At 48.8% G+C, this 16608-nt stretch overlaps 1 protein-coding gene across 2 annotated transcripts in view; it reads right to left on the bottom strand.

The window, feature by feature from the left end:
• The window catches only part of XRCC2 (X-ray repair cross complementing 2), a 178772-nt gene that overhangs the window by 82942 nt on the left and 79222 nt on the right, over nt 1-16608 (bottom strand). For both annotated transcript variants that reach the window (XR_003417602.2, XR_008296537.1), the window contains one exon: nt 2760-2947. The gene's annotated coding sequence lies outside the window, so the exon portion shown is untranslated. The remainder of the gene's footprint in view (nt 1-2759; nt 2948-16608) is intronic.

The following is a 16608-nucleotide window of genomic DNA, read 5'->3' as shown; positions in this document are numbered from 1 at the left end:
ATCCAGCACTATAACTGTACTTTCTCTTCCTCATGATTTTCTTACAAACATTTCTTCCTCTAGCTTACTTTCTAGTAAGAAGACAGTATATAATACAAATAAGATATAAGATATTTATGCATTATGTTATCAGTAAGGCTTTCAGTCAACAGTAGGCTATTAGTAGTTCCATTCTGGTGGCCTCAAAAGCTCCACATGGATTTTCAACTGTGCGGGGTCGGGGGGTGGACCCAAACCCCTGCGTTCAGAGTCAACTTCCTTTTTCCTTCCACACCATTGTGGAAGATAGATACCAGTCCCTGTAAGCGTTCTCTGCTCTGATGAAGGAACATCATAGGAAAAGAATAAGTGCTGTACTGAGTCTGCTTAGGGTCAGGAACATCGCTCCCACCCCCAACTAGGAAAAAAATTCCAGATGTAAATCTTGAATTCTCCTGCCCAAATCCTTTAGGAGACACAAATATTAAACTAACAGTGATGACATTTGGAAAAAAAAAAAAAAGGTGTCATTTTAAAGACCTCCTTCCCTATTCCTGTCAAACCTCTCAAAAAAAGACTTTATTATGAAAAATTCTAAAAAAAATGAAGGAAAAATACTTGCAAAGTATATGATGAAGGTGTAGTATTGTTTTTTAATTTTTATTTTAAGTAGTCCCCATGCCCGATGTGGGGCTTGAACTCATGATACTGAGATCGAGAGCCTCGTGCCCTACTGATCGAGCCAGCCAGGCACCCCAAAGGTATATTCTTTTTTATTTTTATTTTCAAAGTGTATTTATTTATTATGAGAGAGAGACAGAGAGAAGAGAGAGCGGGGGGTGGGGGGTGGGGCAGAGAGACGGGGAGAGAGAATGTCCCAAGCAGGCTCTGCACTGTCAGCCAGGAGCCCGATGCGGGGCTCAATGCGGAGCTTGAACTCACAAACCGCAAGATCGTGACGTGAGCCGAAATCAAGAGTCTGACGCTTAACCCGCTGAGCCACCCGGGGGCCCCTCGTATATTACTCTTCTACATCTGTTTATTTCATGGGCAAACAACAGCTAACAGAAGTGCTTATCATGAGCTGGGGGGATTTGCATTAAACTCACTGAATTCTTGCAGTGCCTCTCTGAGCTCCATGCTATCCCGTTTTGCGGACACAGAAACTGAGGTGCAGTTTCCTCGTTCGAGATCGGACAGCTGCTGAGTGAGACAGAAGTGGAGCCCAGGCGGTCCCTGACCGCTCCGTGGTGCCACCTCTTGTGAGCAGTGATGTCGCAAAAGAAGAGAAACAGACAGAAACCGGCAGCGAGGGGAATGCAGAGCGAGGCACTGAGCTGCTATGTCTCCAGAACCTTCAAACTAAAATAGCTGGTGTTTGCGAAGACGCAGAGAAATAACACGTGTTTGTGCTGCTGGTGTTTGGCAGCCTTTCTGAAGACAAAGGGGAGTGTCGGGCGCCCCCCAATGTGCATGTCTTTTGATTCAAAAGGGCTGTTTGTAAGAAATTATCCTGAAGAAATAAATAGGAATGTATACAAAGAGGGGCGCCTGGGTGGCTCAGTTGGTCATGTGGCCAACTCTTGGTTCCGGCTCAGGGAATGCGTGTTACGGTTCCGTAGGTTTGAGCCCCGCATGGGGTTCTGTGTGGAGCCTGCTTAGGGCTCTTTCTGCCCCTCCTGCACTTTCTCTCTCTCTCTCTCTCTGTCTGCCTCTCAAAATAATAAATAAACTTAAAAAAAAAAAAAAGAATGTATACAAAGGTCTACTGACAAAGATATTCCAAGTGGTTATGGTGGAGTCACTGTGACGTAGAAAAGTTAGAAAAAAATACTAATTTTCAACCCTGGGAGATGGATTAAATGGGGCAGGACACCAAGCAACCAATAGAAAAATGTGCAGAAGGATTTTTAATACATGGCAATCTATAGATAATGCGAGTGAAAAAAAAAAAAAACAACCCTAGGTTTCAATATGAGAATAAACCACTATTTTCTTCTTTTCTCCTTTACAAACAAATGTTTATAGACGCGGTGAGAAGTGAGAGTAAAAATACACCCCACGTTGTAAATAACGATTATCTCGTAAGTAATGGCAATTCTCATTCTCTTCGTGGTGTCTCTTGTATTTACACTTCTTTCTAAGTTGAACACATAAAAATCTAATCATAGAATGAAGTAATAGGCAAATAAAAGCTATTTTTAATTAAAAATGGGAAGGCAGGAGTAAGCAGAAAATTCCAACATGAAGAACCCACTGGGACTGCCCCATCCCCTGTGATTCCTTGTTGTCAGTGTCCACAGGGGTCTCTGGAAAATGAGGGTTACGGTTTCGTCTCACCATTAAAACAAAAATCCCATCAGAACACAGTAATTTCCTTGTAAAGGAGAGAGGTGCTGGTGAGGGAATCACAAGTAGAATCAGTTTTTCATTTTCCTTAAATGTGTCCTTGAGGGTTTCATACCCGAGTATGAAATCCCTCGAGGGTGTGTCTAGTTTCTGTCTCGGCCAACATTTTTTTTTTTTTTAATTTTTTTTTCAACGTTTTTTATTTATTTTTGGGACAGAGAGAGACAGAGCATGAATGGGGGAGGGTCAGAGAGAGAGGGAGACACAGAATCGGAAACAGGCTCCAGGCTCTGAGCCATCAGCCCAGAGCCCGACGCGGGGCTCGAACCCACGGACCGCGAGATCGTGACCTGGCTGAAGTCGGACGCTTAACCGACTGCGCCACCCAGGCGCCCCTCGGCCAACATTTCTAAAGGGGTTGAGACACCTACCTGGAAGTTAACGTCCCTGTCGCCCCTCGGACAGCCCCCTTCAACAGCACTGAGGGTCTCCAGGCAAAGTCCACCTTGTAATGCGACGTCTTCCTTTATCCGATGTCCTCTATCCGATGTCCTCTATCTGATGTCCTTTGTGTGGAGGGTCCACACAAAGGCTGGGCTCCTCTCCGGCGCTCCACACCCTGGAGTGGGAGAAACGGAAAGTGAGAACTCTCCTCCTTGCCTAGGCATCCTCCTCTTTCCTCCCTGGGGCATTAACATTTGAGAGAGAGAGAGAGAGAGAGAGAGAGAGAGAGAGAAAGGAGGGTGTTTTAAACCCAAATGTGGTAATTGAATGGCATTCTTCAAATGGACCTGATCTTTTTACAAGTCTCAGGACTATCTCAAGTCACAATACTATCTGAATAGCCTAGAGGAGGAGAGTCCAGTCCACAGGGTATACAGTCTTCTTGGCAGATGATGTGAATGGTTCTCTTGTCTGGAGTCGCATGAGCAGAAAGGGACTTGGGGTTTGGGTTTCCCCATGGCTCCCCCAACCATCTGGTGCGGTCTCGCTTCCCTTGCTTATTCCCCCATTTCCACCGTGGGTATCATCATCCGCACAGCCCCACAGACTAAAAACCTGGCCTCACTTCTCAACGATGCCAGCCTCCATCCCAGCGACTGAGCCTGCCGATTCTGCTTCCAGTGTCCTTGGACACCTCACCTCTGACATTGCCCTGGTTCAGGCTTGCTTCCTGTGTCTTATCCACCCATAAAATACACGTTTAAAGGCCAACTTAGAAAACAAAGAAACTGCTTCTAGTTCATCTTTGGTATGAGAGGGGGTCTGTCCTTTGAGTAGTGTGCGGGCAGAAGAGACTTCCTCTGATTACAAAGTAGCAGGGAGGGAGGGCAGTCTTGCAAGCAGATGGGTAATTGGGGATCAAGTAATCACTGGCGGACGGCAGTAAGAGATAAAGCAAAGCCTGGCCGCATCATTCAAAACGGACCAAACCGACGTGCTGTGTAACCCACAGGTATTTGTCTCACTGTGGCAGGGCACCGCGCTAGGGTGTGTAATTAGCAAACAGAACCGGGAGACAAGAACAAGGCTGGCCAGCATGAAGGCAGGTGTGGAAGAAGGTGGATGGTCGGCAGAGCTCAAGGCAGCAGGAGAGCAGAGCTGCTAAGGTGGCAGAGAAAACCGAAGAAACCAGCCTGGAACCACAAGACCCGACTGGACCGTGAGGTTGAAACGCAGAGATACAAGCAAGCTCGGGGGGCAGGATGCGGGAGAAGAAGGGCATCAAGATGGACCTCCAGTCCCTGCAAAGGCAGCCTTGTCTTCGCTGTGCTCTCAGCCTGGAATGCGCCTCCCCCTGAATTAGGCATGCATGCCATGTCCCCCATGAAGTGCTCTGTGACCACTCAGCTCAGTCACTCTATCCTCTACCTTGCTGGGTTTCTCCGACAGGCACTTATCACTCACTCCCTGTTATCGTCTCACTTCTTCGTTAGATTATTCTCTGTGTCTCCCAACGAGGATGTAAGTTCATCTTGGGCAGCAGAGTCTGGGACTGGCTGGCACACAATAGGTGCTTAATAAATAGTGCCGAGACTGAAGGAGCCCGCGCCTGCGTCTACCCCTCGGACTCGTCCTTGCGTTACCAAGGGCATGGCTGCTTATGAAGTAGGAAGCTTGTGAATGATCGACACCTAATTCATCCCATCTATGTATTGATATCTAATATATTAACACTGACATGTTAATCTCAAGTCTTTCCACCACCTACTGGTCAGACGTGTATCTCTCCCTTTTCCCCAACAAATCCTCCTAAGCAGCCCCCTTCATCATCTCCTTCTCTCTTTTCCCTTCCATTCAAATCTGGCCGTGGTTCAGATTCCAGTCCCAATTTCCCTTGAAGTCTTCCCGAATACTCAGCCCACAAGGAATTCTCCTTCTCCTTTCTTTGACCTGCAAAACGTACCGTGTGTTTTAAACTATATATATTCCCCTATTCAATGTTGTGTGTTCTCTACCCTCTTCCCCCAAAATGCCTAGCCCTGTGCGCCATCTATCATCTCTCTCATTCTCTACCTCGTGTACTCTGGGGCACCCAGGAAGCGAATAGGGAGCAGTGACAGAGACAGACACCGGGGGACCACCTGGGAAGGGTGGCTGGGGGAGGCCTTCACGAAGAGATGACATTTAAGCCAAGACCTAGAGTGTGAGGAGGGTCCCTGGTGTGAAGAGCTGGGTTGGCCAGGGTGGGAGTGGAGGCAGGGAAGTGTTCATGTAGAGGAAGTGGTATATTTGAAGGAAAAGAGTCAGCCTTTTGGGGGGAACGAAACAAGAAGGGTAAGCGGCGGTCAGATGGTATGAGGCTTGAGAAAACTAGAGGAGCTTGGACTTTGCTTGGAAGGTAGTGGAGCACAGTGAATACACGGGGAGGAATAAAATGGACATCGCTCCTTATTCCCACTGAGCTTACATTCTAGGATCCTCCAAGAATCTTCCAAGTTATAAAGGATCAAACTTGGAGCTTTGAGGCTGAGCTCCATGAGAATTTTATAATTTTTTATTTTTGTTTGGAAAAACAATACATTTTTTTTCCTCCTTCCTTCTTTCCATTTTTCCTTCCTTCCTTCCTTCCTTCCTTCCTTCCTTCCTTCCTTCCTTCCTTCCTTCCTTCCTTCCTTCCTTCCTTCCTTCCTTCTTCCCTTCCCTTCCCTTCCCTTCCCTTCCCTTCCCTTCTCTTCTCTTCTCTTTTTTTTCAGCATGGAGCCTGATGTGGGGCTCAAACTCAGGAACTGTGAGATCATCACCCGAGCCAAAATCAAGAGTCAGCTGCTTATCTGACTGAACCACCCAGGTGCTCCGCCTCTGACATTTTCTAAGTCATCAGATGATCACTTTAAAACTGAGTGTCGTTACACAACACTCGGGCATACGTGTCATGCTATCAAATATCTTCTAGTTGCCCTTCTCCCTCCCTAGCACCCAGCGTCTGCTCCTTGCCCTGGAGACCTTGACCTGCATGGACTGTATCAAGAGGCTCCCTTGTCTCTTGGCTGTCTGGTCTGGTTCGGCCAATGGGGAGCCCTGGCAGAAGAGGAAGAGGACAGGGGCCGGGTTACCTCTCTCCCCTCAAGCTTGTTACCTCTCTCCCCTCAAGCTTGTCCCTGGCCATCTGTGCCCGGAGACCAAAGGCCACATCTCCTCTCAAGGAGACTTCTCTACTTGACTCCCTCCTTCTGTCCTGGTCACTGTCCCCGTCCCTGGATTGAAATCCCTGCCCCGGCTTCTCTTGACCCCAGCAGCTCCTCCGTCACTCTACTCACCACCCCCCAGGTCCCCAGGCGCCCTGCCCACACCTTTAAATAGCTTCCTTGTAATAAATCCTCCTCAGATTACCCAGGTTGAGTGTGCGCTCTACCTCCTAGGGAGATCCTGACTATCAAGGCACAGAGGGGACTTGGACGTTTCCAGGCTAATTCAAAGAGAGAGGTGTACTGAACCTAGGAATGACTCATTCACAGTATGTGAAGGCTAACGTCAAGGGACCCTGTGCCTCACCCTGTTCAAATAAAGACACTGAGCAGCTGGACCAGAGCAGCAGTGGGAGAACGACTCACAGCAGCGGCCAGGACGTGCCAGGCAGCGGCGATCTGTACCGTATTCTCGTGTGAAGAGTGATTTTGTTTCAGCAAAACAACATCAGCTATGACACTCAATTAAAGCTGTTCGTCTGACTTACGTGCTTTGTGATTGTGTTTGTGAATTATTCGCGATTTTCGTGTAGCATAAGATTTACGATCATCAGAGTTTGTATTCATGTTTGGCATTTTTAAGTAATACTACGATGACATGATGCGCTTACATTGGTGATTTGTGAGACTCGCAAAAGGCCAGTCTGGGCCTCCATTTCATCCACCGCAGAAATGCATCTGGGGTACAAGCAGCTCAATCTCCATTCGCCAAAAGGGTCTGACATCAAAGTGAAATTAAAAATTGTTCACCGCTCCTCCCAGTTTTACACTCTACACGGACACTTGTGAAAAGTCCAAGCCCTTTTCTGTGTAAGCTTTTCATCCCCTCGCTCCATCCGTGCTCCCCTTCAGGGCTCAGCACAAACACACTCCGCCATGAAGTCCATCCCGGTGTCCCTTCCTGACCAAAGGTGGACTCTCCCTTTGAACTTCCCAAGCGCGTCACATCCTGCTGGGTATTCTCGTGGGCGTACGTCTCTCTTCCTCCTGTTAGCTTTTGCTTTTTTTTTTTTTTTTAAATGTTTATTTATTTTTGAGACAGAGAGAGACAGAGCATGAACAGGGAGGGGCAGAGAAAGAGGGAGATGCAGGATCTGAAACAGGCTCCAGGCTCTGAGCTGTCAGCACAGAGCCCGACGCGGGGCTCGAACTCACGGACCCTGAGATCATGACCTGAGCCGAAGTTGGACGCTCAACCGACCAAGCCACCCAGGCACCCCTAGCTTTTGCTTTTTGAAAGCAGGATCTGTATTCCATTGTTTTGTATTCTCCTTAGCCTTTCCCAAGGTGTCTTAACGTGTTATAGATGTTTAATAAATATCTAGTGAATGAATCCGTGAAAGATACAAGAGTGTATGAATTCTACGCATGTTGTATGATACGTGCATACATACACAGTAACACTGGAAAATAGAAAAGTTCTGTTTAATTGTGTAACACACACTTGCCTGGTGTTGTGAGTACTTGTTCCCTCTGCATCCGGGGCACAGTCCGGGCAGCCCTCCAGCAGCTCCATCAAACACTGTCTCTTAATCTGCAACCTTAAGCTTCTCCTGTGCCAAGGCTTCTGGCTTGAGATACCCTCCATTTGTATAACCCAGCATCCCCTGGGCCCCTGCCCCTTCTAGCACTTCTTCTCCTAATGGGTTCTGGCGTAATCAGCCTCTCTTTACTGAGTGTCAGTCGTCAGGGTGGCTCTGTCCTCGTGATCTTGGGGGAAGAGGGATGCAAAGAGTTCAAGCGCAGCCTGTGCCCTTCAGGACTTTGGATGATCGAGGGGAAAATGAAGTGTATCCATGCTAAGTCAAAGTGAAAACACAAGTAAGCTCACCGGCGCCTAGAATGCCTGAGAAAACATTTAAAAAGTGTGCCCACATACGACCACGTGACCAGAGTTTGCAGCCTTGCATTGCAGACTTGAAATCTGCTAATTAGCTTCACTGTGGTGACAGTTTCACAAGGTGCACATGAAATTGTCACGTTGTGCATCTTAAATCTATACAATTTTTCGTTGTCAATTATACACCGGTAAAGCGGGGGAAGTGTACCCATAAGCATAACTGGATATTCTATCAAGAAAACCGTGTAAAACTCAAAACTTCAAGGCAATACATAGGGAGCCATGGATTACTCATTTAACAAAAGATTTTTTTTTTTAAACCCAGCTTCCTGAGTATATTGGAATTGTCACAGGTTTTGTTTTTTTTTTTTTTTTAAAGCTGGAGGGACCCTGAAGGTTATCTATTTTCACACTTGCATTTTGCAAATGAAGAAATTAGGAACCATCTGTTTTTTTTTTTTTTTCTTTTCACTCTTATTCCAGGACCCCTGAGCCCTGTGAAAGAAAAATCACACAGCAGGGTGGGGGGATGTCATTGCCAAGCGGAGAGCCCAACTTCAATTCCTTAGCACTACTGGATGGTTTAGCAACCTTTTAATTTTCCTTTACTCACTGCCTACCTCGTTGCCCTTCAAATGCTACCCAAATCCTTCTCGTGTTTCTTTCCTTTTCCACCCCTTTCCGACTCACTCAAAACAGATGATCTTGTCTTCATTCAACAAGTATTTAGGAAGTACCTACTATGTCCCAGATTCATCTCCAGATGCTGTGGTTACAGTAGTGCATTAGGCTAAGGTTTCTGATCTTAATGAAGCTTCTATTCTTGTTGGATGCTCTTGCCAGACAACAAACAGGCAAACAGACACACATTGAAAAAACTGACAGTGAAAAGTAATCAAGGAGAGTGATGGGCGGCCATTTTACATCGGGTGGTCTTAGAAGGCCTCTGGGAGAAGGTAACGTTTAGTCTCAGCTCTGAATGCACAAAAGGTCCACTTTTTCACAGTTCAAGGGGAGGGCGTTCTAGGCGGAGGGGTGAGGGGAAAGTAGCAAGAATTAGGTCTGGAAAAGTAGGCAGGGGCTAGGTCATGTTGTTTTGTAACCCATGGTATGAAGTCTAGATTTTATTACAAGTGGGACTGGGAGAAGCCCCTAGAATTTTTTTACAGATAGATTTTATTTACCTATGTATATTTTAAAATTTATTTTGAGAGAGAGAGAGAGAAGCAAAGAGAGAGAACCCCAAGCAGGCTCTGTGCACTCAGCACAGAGCCCATGTGGGGCTCAAACCCACAAACTGTGACATCATGACCTGAGCCGAAATCAAGAGTTGGGCCCTCAACCGACTGAGCCACTCAGGCGCCCTTGATTCATACTTCAAAAGGTAAGGTACTGCCATGTAGCCAGTGGGTTGCAGAAAGGACAGAGAGAAAGCACAGAAGAGTTAGGATGCTGCTGTAATAGTCTAGGCAAGAGATGGGGGCTTGGCCCAGGGACATGTCAGAAGAGATGGAGAAGAGATCCATTAGGAATACATCCTCAAGTTGCACTGATAGGATATGTGGATGGACTGGATGTGGGAAAGACAGGAAGTGAGGGGTCATGGACAACTAGGGGAAGACCGGTTGTGAGGGAACGGGAAATCGGGGATTCTTCCTTGGCTGTACTATGCTTGAACTATTCACTAGACATCCAGCAGCTAGATGTGTGAGTCTGGAGTAAGGGGGACAGTCAGGGCTCGAGCTGGATCTGACGGTCATGCACATCTGGGCCGCTTTAGTGCCGTGGCAATCCCACAGGAAGTGATCACAGGGCAGAGGGAAACAGCCGAGGGGGAGTCGACCTTGGCTGGGTGCAGGGGCGGCTCATCCAGCAGGAGGAAAGAACCAGCTTTGGAAGAGCTGGGCGTTTTGAAGGAGCAGGGAGAAGTGGTTGGGAGAGATGGTGGGAAGCATGGAGGTCCGGCCTCTCCTCACAGAGGAGCCCGAGAGAGTGGGGTGTTGCTGCTCGGCGGTCCTCCCACCATCGACTCATGCGCATTAATTCTCCCGACTTCATCTCGGACGGAGAGCTGTCCCTTTCTCTTCCCAAGGCGAATTCCTAGACCTTCACTCACAGCTGCATCTCCACAACCTCCCGGGTGCCCTGCTCCATTATTCCTCATATCTCTTAGATCTTCACCCCACCTTCCCAGAAGCCTAGAAACATGCTCTAGTCCCTCCCCCCCGCCACCCCCCTCCCCCCCAGCCCTGTCTTCTCCCTCTGGCCTTCTAGCTCCATCTCTCTTTTCTCTTCATATCCAGATGCTGGGAAGAGGATCTTTCCTTTGTTTTCTCTGGTTTCACCTTCCATTGCCTACTTAACTCACTGAAAGTCGGTTTTACTTCCCAAAATGCACTATGACTGCTTGTTAAGGGTGCCGATGGCTTGTAGCTGCCCAACGCGATACTTCTTTTCAGTCCTTATCAGGCATGTTCTATCTGCATCGCTGATGTGTTGGTCACTCCCTCCTGAACCCCCTCCTTCCTTGAATTCTTCAGCGTCACATTCTGGTCTTTGAGCCAAGCCTTTCCGCCTTCCTCCTTGAATCCCCAACCGAGCGGTGGTGTGTGACCCGAGTTTGTCTCCTGTGTCCTCCTGTCACTACACATTCTCCCTGGTTGACTGACTCCATATTGAGGATTTCGATTATTATCTGTGTACCAGTGGTTCCTAAATTCCCCTCTGCCTCAGGCCCTTCTTCCCAACCGCCAGTTAGACCTTCACAGATGGGCGTCCCGTAGGCACCTCAAACTCAACCTTGGTAAGTCGCAAACAGAGCTCAGCTCTCAACGTTGTTTTTCCTTCTGTTTTTTCTCAGAGAATGGCATCACCATTTGTCTTTCTGGCTGAGTCTGAAACCTGACATTTGTCATACGATCCCCCTCCCCACTGCCTTCCCAACCAGGCTCCCAGTTCGGTTATTTGTACAGTTTTTGGTCTGTTCAGTTTTGGGCTGTCTCTCCAGCCCCACAGGCACAGCCTTCATTCAGGCCACTGTCATTTTTTTACTTAGGCCACTGCCACAACTTCCCACTTTAGGACTTGGTGACTATCTCAAGTCCATCACCAATACCTACCAGCTGGACACTTTTCTACAAACACATAGCTGATGACTCCCTCCTCAGCTTGAAATCCTATGATGAAAAGACCCCCCCAAACCTTTGATGGACTTTGTTTCAAAAAGGTGGGGTGCACTCACACTGAAATCTCCCCTTCTTGCTTCAATACATAGAAATGATGGAAAAGATACAGATCACCAAGTATGTACACAGTCACTCTTGAAGAGAAGGGAGTATTGTGTGACAGAAAACGACGATGACCGCTGTGAAACCGAAGTGCCCACTGGCACAGGTGGTGGGGGGGGGGGTGCTGCAGCTGGGAGGAACCCCTCCCATCACCAAACCCCTGAAAAACACCAACACTATGAAAGAGAAACAAGAAATAGAAGACAGCGAGCTCTGGGAAACAGAGTTAGCACGGTAAAAAGAGGACTTTAGAACAAGCACATTTAATATTGTCAGTATCTGAAAGGGTGGGATCACATCCAATAAACAAAAACAGTAAGTTATTTTAAAAACTGTTATTAAAGGGGAGCCTGGGTGGCTCGGTCAGTTGAGCGTCCAACTTAGGCTCAGGTCACGATCTCGTGGTTCGTGAGTTCGAGCCCCGCATCAGGCTCCCTGCTGTCAGTGCAGAGCCCGCTTCAGATCCTCTGTCCCCCTCTCTCTGCCCCTCCCCTGCTTGCTCTCTCTCTCTGCCTCAAAAATAAACATTAAGAAAAATTTAAAAATCTGTTATTGAAAAGAGAACCAATTTTTAAAAATCTCTGAAGTAAAAAAATGCAAGTTTCATATGAAAAAGTCAGTAGTCAGGCTAAATATAAGACTGTGCAGGGCTGAAGAGGGAATTCAGGTCCTAGAAGATTTTACTGAAGCATCCTCTCACACGGCAGCCTAAGAGAAGAGCATAAGGGGACTCCATTACACGGAAGTTAAGAGTCACAGAGGAAGGATACAGAAGTTCTACCGTTCCCTTGACAGGATTTCCAGGAAGGAATGGAGAGGGGGAGATTACAGACATAAGGACCAAAGAACGTCCCACCATAGGAATGTCCTACCAAAGAATGTCCACAGAATGTCCTACCGAAGCTTCCGGTCAGTCTCGAGAAGAATAAAACCAAACAAAAAACTCTAGACATGTCGTGGTTCAGATTAAAGAGAAACTCTGAAAGCCACCAAAGAAAAACAGAGATCCCCTACAAAGGAACGGGAATTGGGCTGATGGCTATCAGCCACCCTGGCCTGTGAGGAGATAATGCGATGACATCACCAAGGTGATGAAGAAATCCTCTTTGATCTCAGAAATTTATTTTCGGTCCACCTCCCAGTTGATGTTAAGAGTAACATAGACATTTTGGGACTTGCCCAGCTACAACAGTTTATGACCCTACAGACTGTCCGAAAGAATGAAGGAAGGCCATCCAGGAAGAGGAGATATGGATCCTGAGAGAGGTCGGGGGCTGCAGGAAGCCAGTGTGTGCAAAGAAATCGGCGAAAGGGATTTTGTGTAATGAGCATCGCCTCTGAATTGGGCTGAGGTTTTAGAAACAGAATCTAACAAGAAGGAAAGGGGCTTAGCGAGGGAGGGTAGTCCACTCGGTGTCCAAGTTTCTAACCACTTCTCTGCAGACTCCGTTCCCCAGTGTCCCGCACGGGCCGGACACAAATATGCTGAATGACTGCTTTGCCGCAGGAATGGGAGAAGGGATCGATGAACGGTTCCGTCCAGAATATCTGCATTTTCACAGAGCGAGACGTAGCGCCTCCCCGAGTCCGCTGAGGCCACCCCAGCCATGAGTCGGGGTCTGGGCAGCCAGGGAGGGGTTGCTGCCTGACTGTTCTAGAGACAAGCTTGGATTGTGCTCCTTCCAAGGGCTTCTGGGAAAAACGCCTCTGCTGGCAGCTCTGCCCTTAGGCCTGAGGCCAAGAACCTCTGAACAAATACTGTGCTGCTTTGCAAGCCTAGGAGAGTTGGGCAGGCTTCCTGTCTGCAGGGTGCCCGCCGGGAGGCTCCTTCCCCCTGATGCGGGATCCAGATCCCATCCAGAGCAGACCAGGCCTCTGTGCGGCCCTCACTTCCAGCCTCATGCAAAGAAAATGTAAGAAACGGGAAGTCTCCTGCAGGACCTCCTCACCTCCCGTGGTTCTGACACTCCGAGCCTGAGGCCTCGTAAAGAAATAATTACCTAGGACGTGGAAAGTCTGTCCCGAAACAGCATCTATTTCAGGTGACCAGAAGCTTTTTGAGGCAAAAGGCACAACATGAGCAGTGGCCCACAGTCCTCGCTCTCGGGGTGCGGTAAGGCGGGGCTCTTTCCCGGAAAGAGACCGTCGTGATCGTTCAGAAGAGCGGAGAGAAGTCCTGAATATCTCCACCGACTTCTGAGAAAGCTGCTGAGTTTCCCGGAGAGTTCCAATCCAAGGCAAGACAGATAAAAGCTGTGACCGGCTGGGTCGCTGGCAGTGTGGACGGGCCCCCAGCATCTTCCAGACAAAGACTCTGTTTTTAATCTAGTTATTGAGACCGTTGCAACTCCATCTTGAAGGTCTTTCCGATTCTAAAATGGTGTGATTTGCCGTGTTTTGGCTGCAGTCTCTCCCTGGTTTCCCACCGCCGCTCCTGTTCGTTTACTCACTTTTAAGTACACAAGTGATACCAGAACGTCCCTTCTTGTAAGAATTCTGCACGCTCCACGGCTACTTTCCGAGTAGCAGGGACACGTGGTACAAAAAGGCCGTGGAGTGCTCCTGAAGAAAATCGTGGGATTATTCCCCACCTCGACCACTTTCTCAGTTAGTACCAGCACTTCCGCTCTTGTCCCTGCTGATGACCTTCTTCCCGAAAGCCTCTTGTGCTGCCTCTTCCCTGCAGGTGCCCAGGCAGCGTCTAGGGAGACAACAGAGGGAGCCACACCGCGTGGTCTCCCCTCATCTCTGGTCCCACGAGTTGTCCACATTTTTGTTCCCTATTCTGGGCTCAGAAGAAGCGGCTTAACTCCTCCTCCTCACTCTAGGACCCTTCCTGCCTTGGAGCTGTGACATGTCCCCATCCCCTGCAGGTGCCACCCTCCCTATTCTGCAGGAGTCACCCCCTCCTCTACAGGTGCCATCCTCCTCCCCCTGCAGGAGCCACCCCTCTCTCTTCTGTAGGTACCACCCTTCACTCCCTGCTTCCTTCACCTCATCTTAGGAACCTGCCCCAGTTTCTCCCAAATCAAGTCACCAACAACCACTTCCGGGGGCTGTGCCCTTCCGAGCGTGCGCTCTTTCCTTCTCTCTGCACCAGCCCTCCTGAAAGCGGATCTGTCTCTCTCACCTCTCACTGGGGCTTGGTTGCATTTCTGACGCCTTGCTTGCTATTGATCAGCAGCAACCGCCGAACAACTAGACCTGTGGGGCTCACTTCCGCTTCCGGTCTCGCCCCACTTCAGCCTTGACCGGTGAACCGCGACCCTGCCTGCATCTGGAGGCCCTGGAGCCCCTCGGGCTGTTGCCGCACAGCAGATCCTTCCCCTCCCTGGTGCGTCCGGGGTTCTGGCCCCGGTCCCTTGGTCCTCATTCCCCGGGGTCTCTGCAAGCCAGGGCTGCCCCACGGCTGAGAGTTCACAGCTGCCCACCTCCGTCTCAGGTCTCCCTCCCTGGCGCCCACTGTCCACCGCTCACCCTTTCTGTAAACATCGGCTGCCCGGTAGACCTCCTGACCTAGAACAGCCGGACATACCCCAACGTGGTCGCAAGCCCAATTAATCGTCTTTCTTTCAAAACTGGGCCTCCTCAGCTGGGTCTGAAAAGCCGTGCTGGCCTCTTGTGAGCCCTGGTCTCACTGCTGGTCCTGACCCATCTCTTGCCCCCTTTCCCACGGTTACCGTTCTGTTTCCTACCTGGATCACCAGGGCAGCTGCCTCATTGACCTCACTGTCCACAATTGTTAATTCCCCCAGTGCATCTTCCATCAGAGTATATATTACCACCAGAGTAATATTTTAACAGTAAAATGCCACCCCATTTCGCTTTTAAAATCCTTCCATGTCTGCACACTGATAGAGAAATTTTTAGATTTCTTTTTTATTTTTTTAAAAATCTTTATTGTTGAGAGAGAGACAGAGCATGAGCAGGGGAGGAGCCGAGAGAGAGGGAGACACAGAATCGGAAGCGGGCTCCAGGCTCTGAGCCGTCAGCACAGAGCCCGACGCGGGGCTCGAACCCACGATCCGTGAGATCGTGAGCTGAGCCGAAGTCGGACGCCCCACCGACTGAGCCACCCAGGCGCCCCAAGAAATTCCTAAATTTCTTAGCTTGAATATTAGATCCTTCACACGGCCCCTCTTTACTCTTTTAAGCTCGTCCCCCAACATTGTCCTCCAGCCTGCAAGTGCCACCAACTGTGAATTCTTTGGAAATTGCCATGCTTCTTCTCTAGACTGGTCCCCTAATTTTCCAGGCCCAGCGTAGACTGAAAATGCAGAGCCTCTTGCTAAAACATCATTAAGGAGGTCAAGGCAGTGACAGCCAACCTTTAAACCGAGCGCAAAACCCTTCTGAGCATGGCACTCTGGGGGACGGCACGGGCCGCGTGTCCGTGAAGGCACGTGGCTTCTACCCCGTGTTTGCATTTCTTGGTAAACGGCTTGCTCGGTCTGAAATGCTCTTCCTGGCAAACTTCTGGTTTTGCTATAGACAAGCGTAGGTGGTTCTTAACAACTGAGATGGTCAGTAATCCTTTTGAAACTATACTGAACACCGTGGACCCTCATCCTTCCAAACCTACATCTATCTGCATACAACATGGAGTTTGGGATTCAATTTTAGACGCTTCACATGCTCTCCGAGGCCTCTAACCTGAACTCCACAGAAGCCCATGCACTTGAGATTAAAAATCTTATTTGGCTCAGTCGGTTGAACGTCCGACTCTTGATCTCAGCTCAGGTCATGATCTCAAGGGTCATGGGTTTGAGCCCCGCATCAGGCTCCATGCTGCAGCACTGAGACTGCTTGGGATTCTCTCTCTCCTTCTTCCTCTGCCCCTCTCCTGCTTGCATGCTCTCTCTCTCTCTCAAAATAAATAACCAAACTTAAAAAAAAAAAAAACAACAAAAAACAAAACCTTATTTGAGAGTCAGTTCAAAGGTCACCTTCTCTACTAAGACTCTCTGGCCCCTGCAGGCACTCCTTCCCTATAAGGCCTCCTCCATTCCCTCTATCATAATAATCACTGTGAGTCACAAATTTATACCTATAATTTCTTGAAAGCCCACCGTATTCGAGACACATTTCAGAAATCATTGTGACTTGGGGCGCCTGAGTGGCTCAGTCGGTTAAGCGTCCGACTTCAGCTCAGGTCATGATCTCGCGGTTGGTGAGTTCGAGCCCCGTGTGGGGCTCTGTGCTGGCAGCTCGGAGCCTGGAGCCTGCTTCGGATTCTGTGTCTCCCTCTCTCTCTGTCCCACCCCTGCTTGTGCTCTCTCTCTGTCTCAAAAATAAATAAAACGTTGGGGAAAAAAAACAACTCACTGTGAGTTGGACAGTTAGGTATTTCAGTACCACTTTCACAGATGAGGAACCTGAAAGTTCAAAGAACTTCACTACTGAGCTTCAACAAAGAGGGGGAGGGGAGGAAATCTGGCTTCCGGTCTGTATCCCGAGACTGGTC

Source organism: Acinonyx jubatus, chromosome A2 (genome assembly GCF_027475565.1).
Source record: "Acinonyx jubatus isolate Ajub_Pintada_27869175 chromosome A2, VMU_Ajub_asm_v1.0, whole genome shotgun sequence".
Classification (NCBI taxonomy): Eukaryota; Metazoa; Chordata; class Mammalia; order Carnivora; family Felidae; genus Acinonyx; species Acinonyx jubatus.
The sequence above is the reverse complement of the archived record's forward strand: the minus strand, read 5'-3'. Positions and strand labels throughout refer to the sequence as shown.